Raw genomic sequence first — 15,717 nt, 5'->3', positions numbered from 1 at the left:
TATTAAATACTTTAATAATGTAGAAACTGATGTATGCAGCAGTATTTTCTGTTACTCTGAACCACAAGAGGGTATTACTCCTAAAATTGTATAATAGATAATAGCATCCAGTGCCCATGAAGTGTTTTTCTGAGAGACCATCTTGGAAGACACCCATAAAAACAGACGCTTTAACACAAGTAATATTGTCTTCTCTCTGGCAGAACTGTTGCAAACAGTTCTAAATATAAAAGTATTTTAATTAATCAGAGAAGTGTATTTCGTTGCATGAGAGCTCTAAATGGGAATTATCAGGCATTAGTCCTATTTTATAATCTAACAAATATGTAGTGCATATCTACCATGTATCAGCTACTATTCCAAACATCGGAGAAAAAATGATAAGCCAAAGAGACATGTTATGTTCTTCTCACCTAGTATACAGTCTATGGGCATTATGGAGAAAAGGAAGCCAGAACACAAAATACAGTGATTTTCCTGCTACTATTTGAGTAAGAGAAGAGTAAGATTAGAAGAGGAGAAGGAGCTAGGGAGAAAGAGAGAATGAAAATTCAACTTTTGAAAACCTAGAAGTAACTTAACTGTAGAAGAAAATGTGTGGGTGGATGGCAGAATGGAAGAGATTAATGACAATGGGTCATACCAGAGAGAAGAGAGTGAGCTTTGGTAGTCTTAATTTAAGGACTTTGCATTGTCTCCATGTGGGGAAAAAATTCATAATTATCATTTGAATCTATTAAAACTAGCAAACTCCTTTAGATGGTATTGGGTTGTTTTGTTTTGTCATTTATTTCTCTACATGGTTTCATTTCTTTCTGTTGTGGCTGATACCAAGCATGTTGGCAGAAATTAGGTGGCATGTTTATTGGATTAGAATTTATTAATTTATAGCCTTTTCATACGTAATCCTATCTAGATAAAGCTTTGGTGTCTTAACCCATAAAAAGAGTTCTATTACGGGGCATCTGGGTGGCTCAGTCAGTTGAGCATCCGACTTGAGCTCTGGTCATGATCTCACAGTTCGTGAGTTCGAGCCCCACCTCAGGCTCTGTGCTGACAGTTCAGAGCCTGGAGCCTGCTTCAGATTCAGTGTGTCCCTCTCTCTCTGCCTCTCCCCTGTTCATGCTCTGTCTCTGTCTCTGCCTCTCAAAAATAAAGAAAACTAATAATTTAAAAAAAAAAAAGAGTTCTATTATGTTCTCTAATTGTGGGAGATTTAGGAAATCAGATTTTCAATAAGCTATTCTTCTTAGGTACTAATAACATGGTAAAGGCACAGTATAATAAACTTAAGGTTAAGGTAAAGTATTCTATGAAATGGTGAATATTGATAAGAGAATATTAGGTGCAAATGTCCTAACTATGCATTAGAAGTCTGCTCCCATCTAACAAAATGCAACACAATCTTAATTTCTGCCCGTGTATAAATTAGGAGGTATTTAATATTTCTGTTTAATCCATGTGCTTGGTAAGTTTTATTTTAAGCTGTTCCTGTCACCTTTGTTGAATAGTTAAACCAAACAGCAGCGTAAGAACTGCACTTCATATAGGTTAAAGAATGTGCAACTGAAGTAACAAAATCCCATGGTACTGATGTAGTCTCTAACACATTTTTATTTTGGTTTTCGATTTGTTCCATTATTTTTAAAAATGCATCAATGTTAGTCTTCTGTAAGTTTTATGCCTCCAAAACAGATGGTTATTTTTTAAATTTTGTAATGATATCAGCTCAGGTCATGATCTCACAGTCGTGGGATCAAGCCTCCCATTGGGTTCTGTGCTGATAGTGCAGGGTTTGCTTGTGATTCTCTATCTCCCTCTGTCTCTGCCAATCCCCCGTTCGTGTTCTCTCTTTCTCTCTTCTCAAAATAAATAAACTTTAAAAATAAATAAAAAATTAAATGCTGTAAAAGGTAACTCTTCCATTATGTCATATTCTAAGTTTACAACAAAACTGAGAAGAATAAACAGAAGTTTTTCATATATTCCACTCCCCCTACCCACGCATAACCTCCCCACCACCACCATCACGCACCAGAGGGGCGTACACGTTGGCAAGGATGAACCTACAGTGACATATCACAATCACCGAAGTCCATAGTTTGCGTTATGGGTGTAATGCAAGATTACAAGACGCACAACATGCTGTGCATCCTGTGGGATTGGACAAACGCATTCCTAACATGTGTCCATCACCATACTGTCACACAAGGTATTTCACTGCTCTAAAATCCCTCTATGCTTTCCCTATTCAACTCTTCCTACTTCCTCTATTCCCTACATCCTGGCAACCATCGATCTTTGGCGCCAGTTTTGCTTTTTCGAGAATGTCATATACTTGGAAACATATACTGTGTAACCTTTTCACATTAGCTTCTTTGACTTAATACATGCATGTAAGGTTCCTTCATGTCTTTTCATGGCTTGATAGCTCATTGATTGTTAGTGCTGAGTAATATTCCATTTTCTAGATGTTCTACACTTTATTTACCCGTTCACTTACTTAAGAATATCCTGGTCACTCCGGGCTTTGCAATTATAAATAATGCTGTTAGAGACATCCATGTGTGGGTTTATAGGTGGCCATAAATTTACAACTCCATCAAGTAAATATCAAGAAGCCCAATTATTGAATTGCATGGCAAAAGTACCTTTAGTTTTTTAATAAACCACTGAATTGTCTTCTCAAGAGGTTGTGTCCTTTTGCATTCAGTGATGTGTGAGAGTTCCACTGTTCCACATCCTTACTCGCATTTTACAGCATCAGTGTTAGGAATTTTTGAAATACTACTAGTGCTATCTCATGGTTGTTTTAAATTGCATTTCCCTGGTGACATATTATGTGGAGCACCTTTTCATATGCTTATTTGCCATATGTGTATCTTTATCTTTGGTGAGATAACTGGTAAGGTCTTTTGGTGGCTTTTTAAATCAGGTTGTTTTCTATGGTAGAGTTTTAAGAGTTCTTTGCCCATCTCGTATAAGAATCTTCTATTAGATATGTCCTTTGCAAGTATTTTCCCCCAGTCTGTAGCTAGTAGGCTGTTTCATTTTGGCAGAGCAGCTTTACATTTTCAACTCCAGCTAATCAATTATTTCCTTCATGGATTGTGTCTTTGATATCCTATCTAAAAAAGCATCAAAATACCCAAGGTTATCTAGGATTTCTCCTGTGTTCTCTTCTAGGAGTTTCATGGTGATGCGTTTCACAGAGATCTATGATCAATTTGAGCAAATTTTTGTGAAGAATATAAGGGCTGAATCTAGATTCACCCTTTTGCATGTCCACGTCTTTTTGTTATAGCATTTCCTGAAAAAACTACCTTTGCTCTATAGCATTGCCTTTTCTCCCTTGTTCAAGAAGAGTTGACAGTATGAGGTGTCTATTTCTGGGCTCTCTATTCTGTTCCATCGATCTGCTTTCTTCATCTTTCACTAATATTGATTACTGGTTTACTATAACCTAACAGTATGTCTTGAAGTTGAACAGCATAAGTCTTCCAACTTTGTTCTTTCCCTTAAATACTGTGTGTGCTATTATGGGTCTTAGGACTCTACATATAAACATTTTTTTAAGTTTATTTGAGAGCAAGAGAGGGAGCAAGTGAGCAAGCAGGAGTCAGGTAGGGGGAGAGAGAGAGAGCGCGCGCAAATCCCAAGCAGGCTCTGTGCTGTTAGCAGAGCCAAATGAGGGGCTTGACCTCGTGAACCATGAGATCATGACCTGAACCTAAATCAAGAGCCAGACACTTAACTGAATGATGCACCCAGGCACCCCTTTATAAAAACTTTAGAATCAGTTTGCAGATATTCATAAAATCTTTCTTTCCATTTTGATTGAGATTGCAAATCTCAATAATATTGAGTCTTTCCATACATCAACATAGAATATCTCTCCATTTATTTAGCCCTTCAATTTCACTCATCAGAATTTTAGAATTTTCCTCATCTAGTGCTATAGATTCCCTTCTCGTCACTACTTTCACTGCATCCCATGAATTTGGGTAAATTGTGTTTTTTCATTTAGTTCAAAATATAAGTTTTTTTAAAGTTTATATATTTTGAGAGACACAGCACAAGTTGGGGGAGGGGCAGAGATAGAGGGAGACAGAGAATCCTGCACTGTCAGCATGGAGCCCAATGTGAGGCTCAAACTCACCAAACCATGACATCATGACCTGAGCTTGAATCAAGAGGTGGACGCTTAACCAAATGAGCCACCTAGGTGCCCCCCTCCCCAGGTATTTTTCTATTATGGATTTCTAACTTAATTCCACTGTGATCTGAGAACAGCTTTCTTTGATTTTTCTTTCAAATTTATTAGAAACTGTTTCATAGGACAGAATGTGGTCTGTGCTATGGATGAATAGATGAATGTGAACTGGAGAAAAATGTGTACTCTCATGCTGGATGAAGTGGACTATAATGTCATTTATATCTAGCTGATTGACTATGTTGTTGAGTTCAACTGCATCCTTACTGATTTTCTGCCTTCTGGATCCTTCCATTTCCGAGAGAAGTGTGTTGAAGTCTTCAACTTTCATAACAGTAGATTCATCGGTTTCTTCGTGCAATTCTATCAGTTTTGCTTCATGTAATGTGATGCTCTGATGTTTGGGACATACATGTTAGTAATTGTTACATGTTCTTGGAAAATTGACCCCTTTTATCAGTTTGTAATATGCCCCCTCTGTCCCTGATAACTTTCCTTACTATGAAGTCCACTGTCTGAAATTAATATAGTGATTCTTCCTTTATTTTCATTAGTGTTATCATGGTATATTTTTCTCCATTTGTTTAATTTAAATCATATTTGTCTTTAGACTTAAAATAGGTTTCTTTGTAGACCACATATAGTTGGGTCATGTTTTCCGACCTTCTTGGACAATTTTAATTAGTACATTTAGACTACCCTTCCTTAGTAAATCAATTGTACTTTTTAAAAAAATTTTAGTGGTTTCCCTAGATTCTATTCCAAATAACATAATACCACTTTACAGGTAGTATCAACCCTTCTATACATCCCTCATGATATATACATATATGGATACATATTATATGTATATATCCCTTATATATGCATAAGCATACAAATGCAAATATCTTGTTGCTCTTATTTAGAACAAATTACTGTGTATTAGGTCATTTTCCTCCTCACTAAACAACTTTTACAACATTTCTTGCAAGGCAGATCTGTTGGCAAATAAATTCCTTCTGTTATTTTTTGTCTCAGGTCATTTCTTTCTTTCCTCTTCACTTTTGAATGATAATTTCACAGGGCACAAAATTCTGGATTTGTTGGGGTTTTATCCCCAACATTCTAATTTTTTCATTGCACTTCTTTTGGTTTGCTTGGTTCCTGAGAAGTCAGATATAACTCTTATCTTTGTCCTTCTATCAACCCACAGGCCTTTTCAATACTTTTTCTTTACCTTTGATTTTCTGTACTTTGAAAAGGATATGACTAGGTGTAATTTTTGGGAGGACATTTATCCGCCCCCCCTCCCCGGCTTTTTTCTGAGCTTCCTGGATCTGTGGCTTGGTATTAAACATTAATTTGGAGACATTATCAGTCATTATTGTTTTAAACATTTCTTCTTTTTCTATTTCTACCATAGTTCTCATTACATTGATGTTACACCTTTTTTAAGAGCCCCACAATCCTTGGATAGCCTGTCCTATTTTTTTTTTTAAGGTTAGTATTCTCTTGGCTTTTTGGCTTGAAGATTCTATGGGCATATCCTCTAGTTCAGAGATTCTTTCCTCTGTTGAATGTGGCCTACTCGTCAGTTCATTTAAAGTCTTCTTCATTTCTGTTATGGTGTTTTTATATCTGGCATTTCTTTTTAGTTCTTCGAATTTCCATCTTTGCTTATCATGCCTGTCTGTTCCTATATGTAGTCTGCTTTATCTGTTATAGTCCTCAGCACATCAATCATAGTTGTTTTAAACTACCAGTCTAGTAGTTCCTTTAATCCATGCCATGTCTAGGTCTGATGCTTTCTCTGTCTCTTCAGATTGTGCCTTTTGCCTTTGGTGTGCCTTGTAATTTCTTTGTGATAGGTGCAAAGTATGCACTGAGTCACAGACACTGATGAAGGTAGGTTCATAAAGTGGTTGTGGGGTTTGGGGGAGGGTAAGAGTATAATCCTATGATGAGGTCTCAGTTTCTCATGAACCAGTGTCTCTGGACTGTGAACACGACAAGTTCTCATTGTTGTTCTCCTCTTTTCGGTGGGACAGGCTGGCTAGAGTGTTCTGGGGTTGGGCATTTCCATTCCAGTCAGTTACGCTTCAATAATACCCTACTGGGCTGGGTTCTGATGAACTCATTTCCCTTGGCAACAACAGGCCTTGGTAAGAACAGAGTGGTCTCAAGTCTTTAAAAAGTTGTTCCTTTTCCCTTTCCCCTGACGGGGCTTCCTCAGAAGCCTGAGAGGATTTTTCTAAGATAGTTTCTATGGAATGAATCTGGTTAAGCTCCTGGAAGTAAATCTCACAATGTTTTGCATCCTCCCACCCCCAAACCATGACTGTATCTCCCTGAGGATTTTAAAGCTTTGACTCGTCCACAGTGAGCCTCCAGCACTTCCATCAATTCCAATTTAGGGTTTCCTCCCTCCACCACTGATTTCCATAGTGGTTTCAGCCTGTGAGTCTCTGCTGCAGTCAACTGTGACTCTATTTTTCTGTATGTTTTCTCTTATCTCGGAGGCAGTGGTTTACCTTGTGTCTTCATCTCTTATGGATCTAGGAAGAGTTGTTGACTTTTCAGTCTGTTCAGTGCAGATTTTTCCAGGTTGTCAGGAGAAACTGGCCTAACCTTCAAGCACTTTACGTAAAAAACTGGAAATGTGGTCATATGATTTTAGTATTTATTAATATATTTTTAATAACAGCTGAAAAATTTTAAGGTAATAAAATAGTTATACTTAATACTTACATAATTGTTTCTGTAATCATAAAAAGAAAATACACAAATATTGTTCCCAACAGGAAAAAAATAAAAATTGTAATATAAGCATCTGTTACCTTACTCCACACTTATAGTTCATTTAATTGGGATGAAGTATGCTACAGAGAAGTGAGCATTTAGGTGTTTGGTTCACATTTTAGTTCTTGTTCAGGTTCTATTTTTATCTACATATTATCTAGTGATATGGGTGGATTCACTGAAATTGTATCCACAATTTTCTGTGTAGGTATAAAATGTCATTTATTCATCTTTTTGGCAAGAGTGTCCATAATTTTTGAAACATCTCAACTAGATATGTCTACAAAAATAAGTGGAAATTATCACTTGAAGCCATCAGAAACACCCTTCAGCCAGTAAGTTTTTATAAAGATATATTTATACTGAATGCTACATTTGCATTTACCTCTCAACCACCTGAGAGAAAAAGAAAATACATCACAATTTTGGGAAATAATTTTGCCTACAGGTTCAGGAAAACTCTTCAATTTTTAAACTTCTATGTTTTTTTTTTCCTAATTCTGTAGCTATCAGCAAATATTTTCATTATTGAGGTAACGGATGCCACACAAAATCTCAAATGCACCAATTATCACTGGACTTAAATAAGTATTCAGTTATATAGTTCTTATAAGCTGAAATATGTTTCTACAAAATTCGTATGTTGAAGCTCTAACCCCCAATACTATGGAACATTAATGTATTTGAAAATAGAGCCTTTAAAGATGTAAGTTAAAATTTAAGTTAAGGCCGTTAGGATGGACCCTAATCTGATTTTACTGGTGTCCTTACAAGAAGAGGAAATTTGGACAGAAAGATGGAAAGGAAATATGCACAAAGATGAAAGACCTTTATGTGCCTCCCCATTAGCTATACCTTGTCTGCAAATGGAGGATTATTGTCCAAAGTTCTCTCAATGCCAACACTGCACACTCCGATACTCATACCCACAGGATTATGCTGTGCAAATTCCTACCAGCCTAGGCTCACCTGCACCCTGGAGGATTGTTTCCAGGGGAAACCATGTGATTCATACACAGAGCGATGCCATGAAACACACTATGTGCCTGCCAACCAGCCTCAATTCTTCTCTGCCCTGGGTGGTTATCCCTCATGACCCTTCTACACAGATTGTGCACACTTCGAGTTTCCCAACCATGGGGGCTTTCCAGCTTCTGTTGCATGCACACGTGCCAGGCTCAGCTTACCGGCACATTTCAGAGTGATCACTTGATTGGCAGGGAACTGGGGTAGCTCCAACAGAAGCAATCTAATGTACATCTTTGCCATTAAGTGGGCTGAAGCCATACCTTCTCTAATGAGGTTTAATCCCAAGCCTCAGAAGTACATCCCTGATTTCTAATCTTGTTCCTTCTTGATGACTCTCACTGCTCTAGGGTATCCATTACTTATCTTTACCTCTTTGTAGTTTCGTATACTAATAAAGTTTCATACTTATTTGTATTAAACTTCTCTATAAATAACTATGCCATTTTTGTCTTGACTGGAACCAGAATGATATGTGTGTTTTGCCTAATAGGCCATTGGATTTCTTACAAGCAAGGGCTTGAAAGAGTGTTGGGTGCTTGTGCTTTCTCTTATTTCTTTATAGCCATAATTAGTATATTCTAAGGGGAGCTGGGTGGCTTGGTCAGTTAAGCATCTGACTGGCACAGGTCATAATCTCACGGCTGGTGGGTTCGGGCCTCACATCGGGCTCTGGGCAGACAGCTCAGAACCTGGAGCCTGCTTCAGATTCTGTGTCTCCATCTCTCTCTGCCCTGTCCCCACTCACGCGGTCTCTTTCTCTCTCCCTCAAAAATAAATAAACATTAAATTTTTTAAATATAAATTATATCTTCCAAAGAAAGCTAGCCAGGTAAAGGAAGAGGATTCTAAGCATGAAAACCACCTGGAACGGGAGCAGAGTTTTCACAACTTTTGAGGGAGCAGAGCCAAGACTGGCAGAACTGCCTGCATGACCCACAGCTGACTGCAGGTGCATCAATGAGTACAGCTTTGACCAAAAATTTTGCCCAGTCCATACATTTGTTAGAAATATAATCCCCATCAGGGCACCTGGGTGGCTCTGGTTAAGCATCCTACTCATCATTTCAGTTCAGGTCATGATCTCACCATCATGAGATTGAGCCCCACATCAGGTTCCGCACTGAGTGTGGAGCCTACTTAAGATTCTCTCTCCCCCTCCTCAACATGTGCATTTTTTTTTCTCTCTCTCTCAACAAATAAAAATAATTTTAAAAAAAAAGTATATCCTCATTGTTTGGAGTTATCAGACTCGGGGTAGTTCATTATGCAAGAATACTTTGAAAAAAGATAACTGATACAAAAACCTCTATTTATGTGGAAATCCTAAACTCTAACTCCTGTAGGAAGCTGATAATCCAAGTTTTAAGAAGAATAAAGCAAATACTAAAGACAAGTAAGAGAAATTTTAAAATCCCCAATTTACATAGTTCAATCTATCGTTCAAGTTTCATAAGCTACAAAGAATAATACAGAAACTCAATATAAATTAGCAAAAGGAAAAACAAATTGAACGAGCACCTCACTAAAGACGATGATCAAAACATATAGCAAGTTGCTCAGCACTATTGGTCATCAGTGAAATGCAAACTAAACACACACTGCACGACTACCGCACGTGGACTCTAATAGCTGAAGAAAAACAAAAACTGAACAATATACTTCCAGTTATTTATTGCAGAATAATGAACTACCTCACAACCCAGTGGCTGGAAACATCTCAATTTTCCATCTTATGATTTCTGTCTCATATCTCACGTTTCAAGAATTCTATCAGTCTTACATTGGGAATTCCTATGTTCTCCATGGCACTAAAGGAAGTCTAGTGGCTGGGCTAGTGGGAAGTATTTGAGACAAGTTCAGTCATGTGATGGCAAGCAAGGTTTTCAGGAAGGCTAGGATTAATTGGTACTATGAAAGTAGACCTCTCCAGCATGGTGGTCTCAGAGTGGTCAGACTGCTTACATGGTGGCTCAGAGCTCCAAACGGGGGGTTTCAAGATGCCCAAAGAGAAGGAACAATGTTTCCTATTACTAACCGGTTTTTCAAGTTTTACAACTTCACTTCTCTTGCAGTCTCCTAGCCAAGGAAGTCTTCAAAGCCAGTCCCACTTCAGGAGGAAGGGAGTTAGACTCTACCTCTCAACAGGAGAGTGAGTCGAGAATTGTTAACTATTATCAACCTTCGAAATTACAACTATTCGCAAAGAGGATAAATACGTAGTTGATGGGAAAGTAAAATGGTGTATCTAGTTTTGAAAACTGTTTGACATACGCTCTAAAGCTAATCCTAATCATAGTCTAACATCCGGAAGTTACTCTTTGAAATAATCACATAAATGTAAACAGTTGTTCTCCCAAAGACATGCACCAAAATGATCACTGTAGTGCTATTTAGCCCCAAATGAGAAAATACAGGCATGTCTTTTAACAGTAAAATGTCTAACGAGTTTATGACAGCACTCTGCAAATCAGCAATCTGCAGCAATTTCCCATCCAACATGCTCTTAAAATAAGATTTTGATCACTTCATTCTCAAAAGGTGGGGTGTCTATTACCCCCCACCCCATCTTGAATCTGAGTAGTCTGGCGATCAAAGGGACACTATATAACTTTTGAAGATAAATCATGGTGTAACTGAAGTTCCTACCTGATTCCCTTGGGTTCCTCCCTCTTAAAACCCAGGTCAAAGGGAGCCCAAGCAACCCACTGAGAACCAGCCTGGAAAGAAACTGCACTTTTGATGAGCTGATAGCTGCCAGCTTGTGTCAGCATGCCAACCACATAGGTAAGCCATCTTTAAAATGAATACCCTAGCCCTGAATCAGTCTGCCTTAGCTGACACCAGCTGGAGCCAAGGCGAGCAGACCCATCGTAGTCATGTTCCCATTACAGGGTTATGACCACAAATAAATGACTGCTGTTAATTTAAGCCAGTATATTTTGAGGTACTTTTAATGTAGCTAGGATAACTAGGAATGTGATACCAGCAACGAGCTCCTGAGACATTGCTGTTGGAAATAGAAAGCAGGTAAAAGTCTAAATGCTTTCTGAAAAAAGTGTTTTAGTTAAATTGCTTTAGTAAAAATTGTTGTAGTGGTTTACTGAAATCCTCAAAGGCCTCAAGGAAGCTGTAAGTAAAGGCTTAAAAGGATATGTTACTGGAAGTTGGAGGAAAGAAGTCCCATGTCATACAGAGGCAGAACTGTTAACAATACTGTCACCTGTCACACTGTGGAAGGCAGGCAAAGTGCCCAGTGAACTGGACGACCTAGCTGAAGGAGATTTTCAGGTAGAATATTTGAAGTGCCATCTGGCCCCTTCTCACCCTTTATGATAAAATGCGAGAAAAGAGACACAGCATAAAGAAGTGTTTAAACTTTAAAAAGCCAAGACATACCGGGTTGTAAAATAAAATTGTTTCTCATTTCCAGCCTCTCCCAGGACAAAATAGTCTCAAATTATCAAAGATTGAATCTCAGATAGGACCATAACCACCTTTGTTAAGGCTTCAGAAATATTTAAAGGAGTGAGGCATAAAATTTTTCAGACAAGAAAAGGCCTAAAACTACCCTCGAGGCATGCTTTTCAAATCTTCCTCATTAGGCAACAGGGCTTCTAAGACTCCTGAAGGAATTGTGCTACAGCTGCCTTAAGGAGAGAAGGCAGGGAAGAATCTGTGGCCGTGGGTTTTGTCCGATGTAAATGTGGATGGGCGCACAAATCGCATACACAGCATACACATATATATTAAATAGAACTGTCGCTTTTGGTCATTGGGTCTTCTACAGGGGTGCACAGCACAGCAAGGGTAACTGGAACACTGTGGTATATTGACACAAAGCCATATGACTGGAGGACAAGACAGTCTCCCTCCCTCTCTGCCTTCCACCGCTCAGGCTCTCTCTTTCCCTCAAAGTAAATAAACATTTTTTTAAAAAAGAAAAAAAAAACATACCAAAAAGCAAAATATGCCAATCATGATTACTAATTTCTTCAACTGGATAAACCATTTGGGTTAAAAAAAAAAAAAAGTCAAAATAGCTTCCCTGATAACCTGCATCCCAGGTTTGTGGTAACATCGGTCTACCCTGATAGTGCAATGCCCTCGACCACCACCCCCACCCCCAGCCCCACCTGGGAAGGGAGGGGGAGTTGGGTGAGTGGGAAGAGCCACAAGGCATTTAGTCTTAACAGTGGACAGGTTGAACATCCCTGAGCCTCTATGTCTTTAAACTACCTATTATGGGGGCACCTGGGTGGTCAGTGGGTTGAGTGTCCAACTCCTGATCTTGGCTCAGGTCATGATCCCAGGATCGGGAGATCAAACCCTACATCAAGCTCTGTGCTGAGCATGGAGCCTGCTTGGGATTCTCTCTTCCTCCCTGTGTCCCTCTCCCTTACTTGTGCATGCTTGCTCACTCTCTTAACAAATAACAAAATAAGTAACACTTGACTTTATACTTCCATTTTCCTCATCTATAAAATGGATAAGAATACTGTCTACTTTACAGGTTTTATAGGGATTCACTGAATAAAGTCTTTAGAAGACTGCCAGGTACCTAGTCACAATTGGGAGAACAATGATGTTACGACTGTCATTTCTATATAAAAAGGAATCAATGCTCATCAGAAATAATGAGAGCTTCAAGTCCTAAGTTCATTACTTTGATTCATCTCTACTTACCTAGATACCCTCAAGAAATTTTTCTTTCTTTTTATTTTTTAAGATGGAGTACATGTTGCCATATTCCCTGATTTCCTACATGCTCATATTGGAAAAATGTTGTGACTTTGTGTAATATTCTTGGGTCATATTTTCTTTCCCTCAGTACTCTGAAGACGGGTGTCTCAGTGTCTTCTGATCTTACTACTGTGGAGAGGTTGGAGACCAGGGTAATTTTTCCTGAATTAAGGTGGTATTTTTTGGTGTGATGGTCTAAAGAATTATATCTTTATCCTGAAGTTAAAAAGCTTAACTTTGGGCTAAAAGCAGTCTTTGTTAGAATACCATGGCTTTTGTTAAATGTCCCTTGGCAGGGTTCATTTCCATTAATTTAGTAGTGTATCCTACTCATGTAGAAGGCTACCACTGAGTTTCAGATCATTTCTCCAACTCAATACATAAGCCTAGAGTCTATTTTGTTGGAAAGAATCACCCCGTTCATTTCACCATGTTGTACACCTTTCTAGCTGCTAGTAGTTTCCATTCTTCCTCCGAGGTGGGCAAAGTGTGCTCACTCATTTGTTCATCTATACACTTAGACACGTTAATGGGCATTTCTTGGGATTTTAACATTTTATCAGGATGGTGTCAAAGGGAAGAAGTCACTTTGAGGAACCGTGATTTTTTGTTGCTTTTCCTGCAAGATTCAATTAAGTGAATCTTATATTCTTCCTTTCTTGAAGTTTTGAATGTGATTTCATAAAGTTATATCCCTTCCCTTGTTTTGTTTATGCAATTTTGTTTTTTCATTTGTTGACTAGCTTTTTCTAGTTTTTGTTCATTTCGTCAGGATTTCCAAAGGGACATTCTGTGAAGTTTAAATCCATTGTCTTACTTATGCCCTTATTTACAGCTTTCCAAGAGGCAATTAAGGATAAATGTATTCAAAAGAGTATTTGAAGGAGAAACCTTTCATGGAGAACTCTAGATAAACATAAGAACTTTCAAAAAGTCAGTAAAACAACTTCAAGAAAATAATGCATCTTTCTTAATAAGAAATGAAAAATATGGGGAAGTGGTTTTTTTAGTAAATCAAGAGTCAGAAGCAAGGCAAGAATCATGTGTATTTTGTACAACCATACGAAATATTAGGCTGATGGTTTTTAATCTTACACCTTTATTAAATGCACATAAGCCACTATTTTCTAATATGCACTGTGGAGGATGAAGTTAATGATGTTCTCAAGATACATCATCACTAAACTAACTGAAATTCATAGCCATTTTGCAACATCACCAGAAAGGAGAGATAAATGATTAAATGACAACAAATACTACAAAGTATATTTGCACATTTAAAAAGTCTGATTGCAAGTTCTAAGAAAAAAATAGGAGTTACCAAGTGTTAAAATCTTAATTACATGTTCATTCTTCTACCCTGTGGGTACAGAATATATACAGGTTTATTATAATTTGCAAAATGTGACTTGCTTTTCCCACATTCTGGTGTTTCTAATTCTGCATGCTGTTATCAAACATGATATCCATTAAAAGATTATTTTCATTATAGATTGGTATCTGGCTCTTTAAAAGAAATCAACACAGAATTTGAAAGGATCCTAGAATTTTAAACCTAAGTGGGATGATAGAAATCAGATAGTATAAACTCCTTCATTCTGCAGATGAGAAAGGAATCTCATAGATGTTGAACCTTGCCAAGCTTCCTGCTTACATACATACCTAGTAACAAGAGAAAGATAGAACACTTTCTGTAAAGAAGGGAATATACATGTTGTCATGTTTTAAGGAAATAACTTCTATTATTGTTTAATTCCTAGAACAAGCACAGATCTCTGTGTACAACTGTAATTGCTTTTGAAATGTAATCATGGCAGCATTTTTCATGTTTTCTGACATTGTCAAAAATTAAACCCTTTCTGCAAAAATTAGTAAGTATTTTCAATATTTGCTTAATCCTTGGCTTCCAGTTTTCTAGATGGTTTGTGGTCATATGGGCAGGTGAATGGGAAACTGAAGGAACGCCATTTTTCAAAGGCTCCATTTCTGCTGTTTTTCTGCCAGGTCCCATTTACTCATGTGTATTTACTCACTCTGTTATTTTGCATCTGAGTAAAAACCAAAGAAGCCATCTTCCCGCACCAAGGGGGAAGCAAGAAAATTAATCTTTCTCTAAGTTTTGTCACAGGCCCCCAAATACCTGGTGACATCTAGTAAGAGCTGGATCCCAAACAGGTTGCAGGACGTTACTTTGAACAAACTTCATCTGACAACCACACCACCTACTTTGATATTTTGTAAAATAATACCTTTATTTGCCTGTCACTTGCATTTGGTTGGACAGTACACTAGATTCCTGAAGGAACAGGTATCCAGGATTCCTTTCCAATATAAATCCCTAACCCCAAGCCACTAGGAGACTATAAGACTCGTTCTCTTTTCCTGAGTCTCCCAGACACCACGTCTACTCTACCTGTCATTCGCCCTTTTCAGTAAACTCTGCTTTTACTTCCTTCTGGCTCATGTCCAATCTCTATCCTACACAAGGGAAAAGACCCTGTTGGCTGGTCCAGCATGTTCAGAGTCAGAAGCCCCCCAGGTTCCCATACCCAGCCTGCTAACCTCAGGATTTCTTGAATCCCAGCCAGGATTTAGCACACATGTAGAGCTAGAATAAAGATCTGAGTTGCGAGCTGTAAATTCTCATCTCATAGAATCCTAATCTTGCTTCTACAAGTATGACCAACAACACTCTACAGAAATTGAAATTGAAAAATAAATTTTAAAATGATATGAAATTGAAAAATAAATTTTAAAATAGAATATTTCGGGGTGCCTGGGTGGCGCAGTCGGTTAAGCGTCCGACTTCAGCCAGGTCACCATCTCGCGGTCCTTGAGTTCGAGCCCCGCGTCAGGCTCTGGGCTGATGGCTCAGAGCCTGGAGCCTGTTTCCGATTCTGTGTCTCCCTCTCTCTCTGCCCCTCCCCCGTTCATGCTCTGTCTCGCTCTGTCCC

Source organism: Herpailurus yagouaroundi, unplaced genomic scaffold, assembly GCF_014898765.1.
Source record: "Herpailurus yagouaroundi ecotype Mexico unplaced genomic scaffold, PumYag 181, whole genome shotgun sequence".
Taxonomy (NCBI): Eukaryota; Metazoa; Chordata; class Mammalia; order Carnivora; family Felidae; genus Herpailurus; species Herpailurus yagouaroundi.
Note: the sequence above shows the minus strand (reverse complement) of the source record.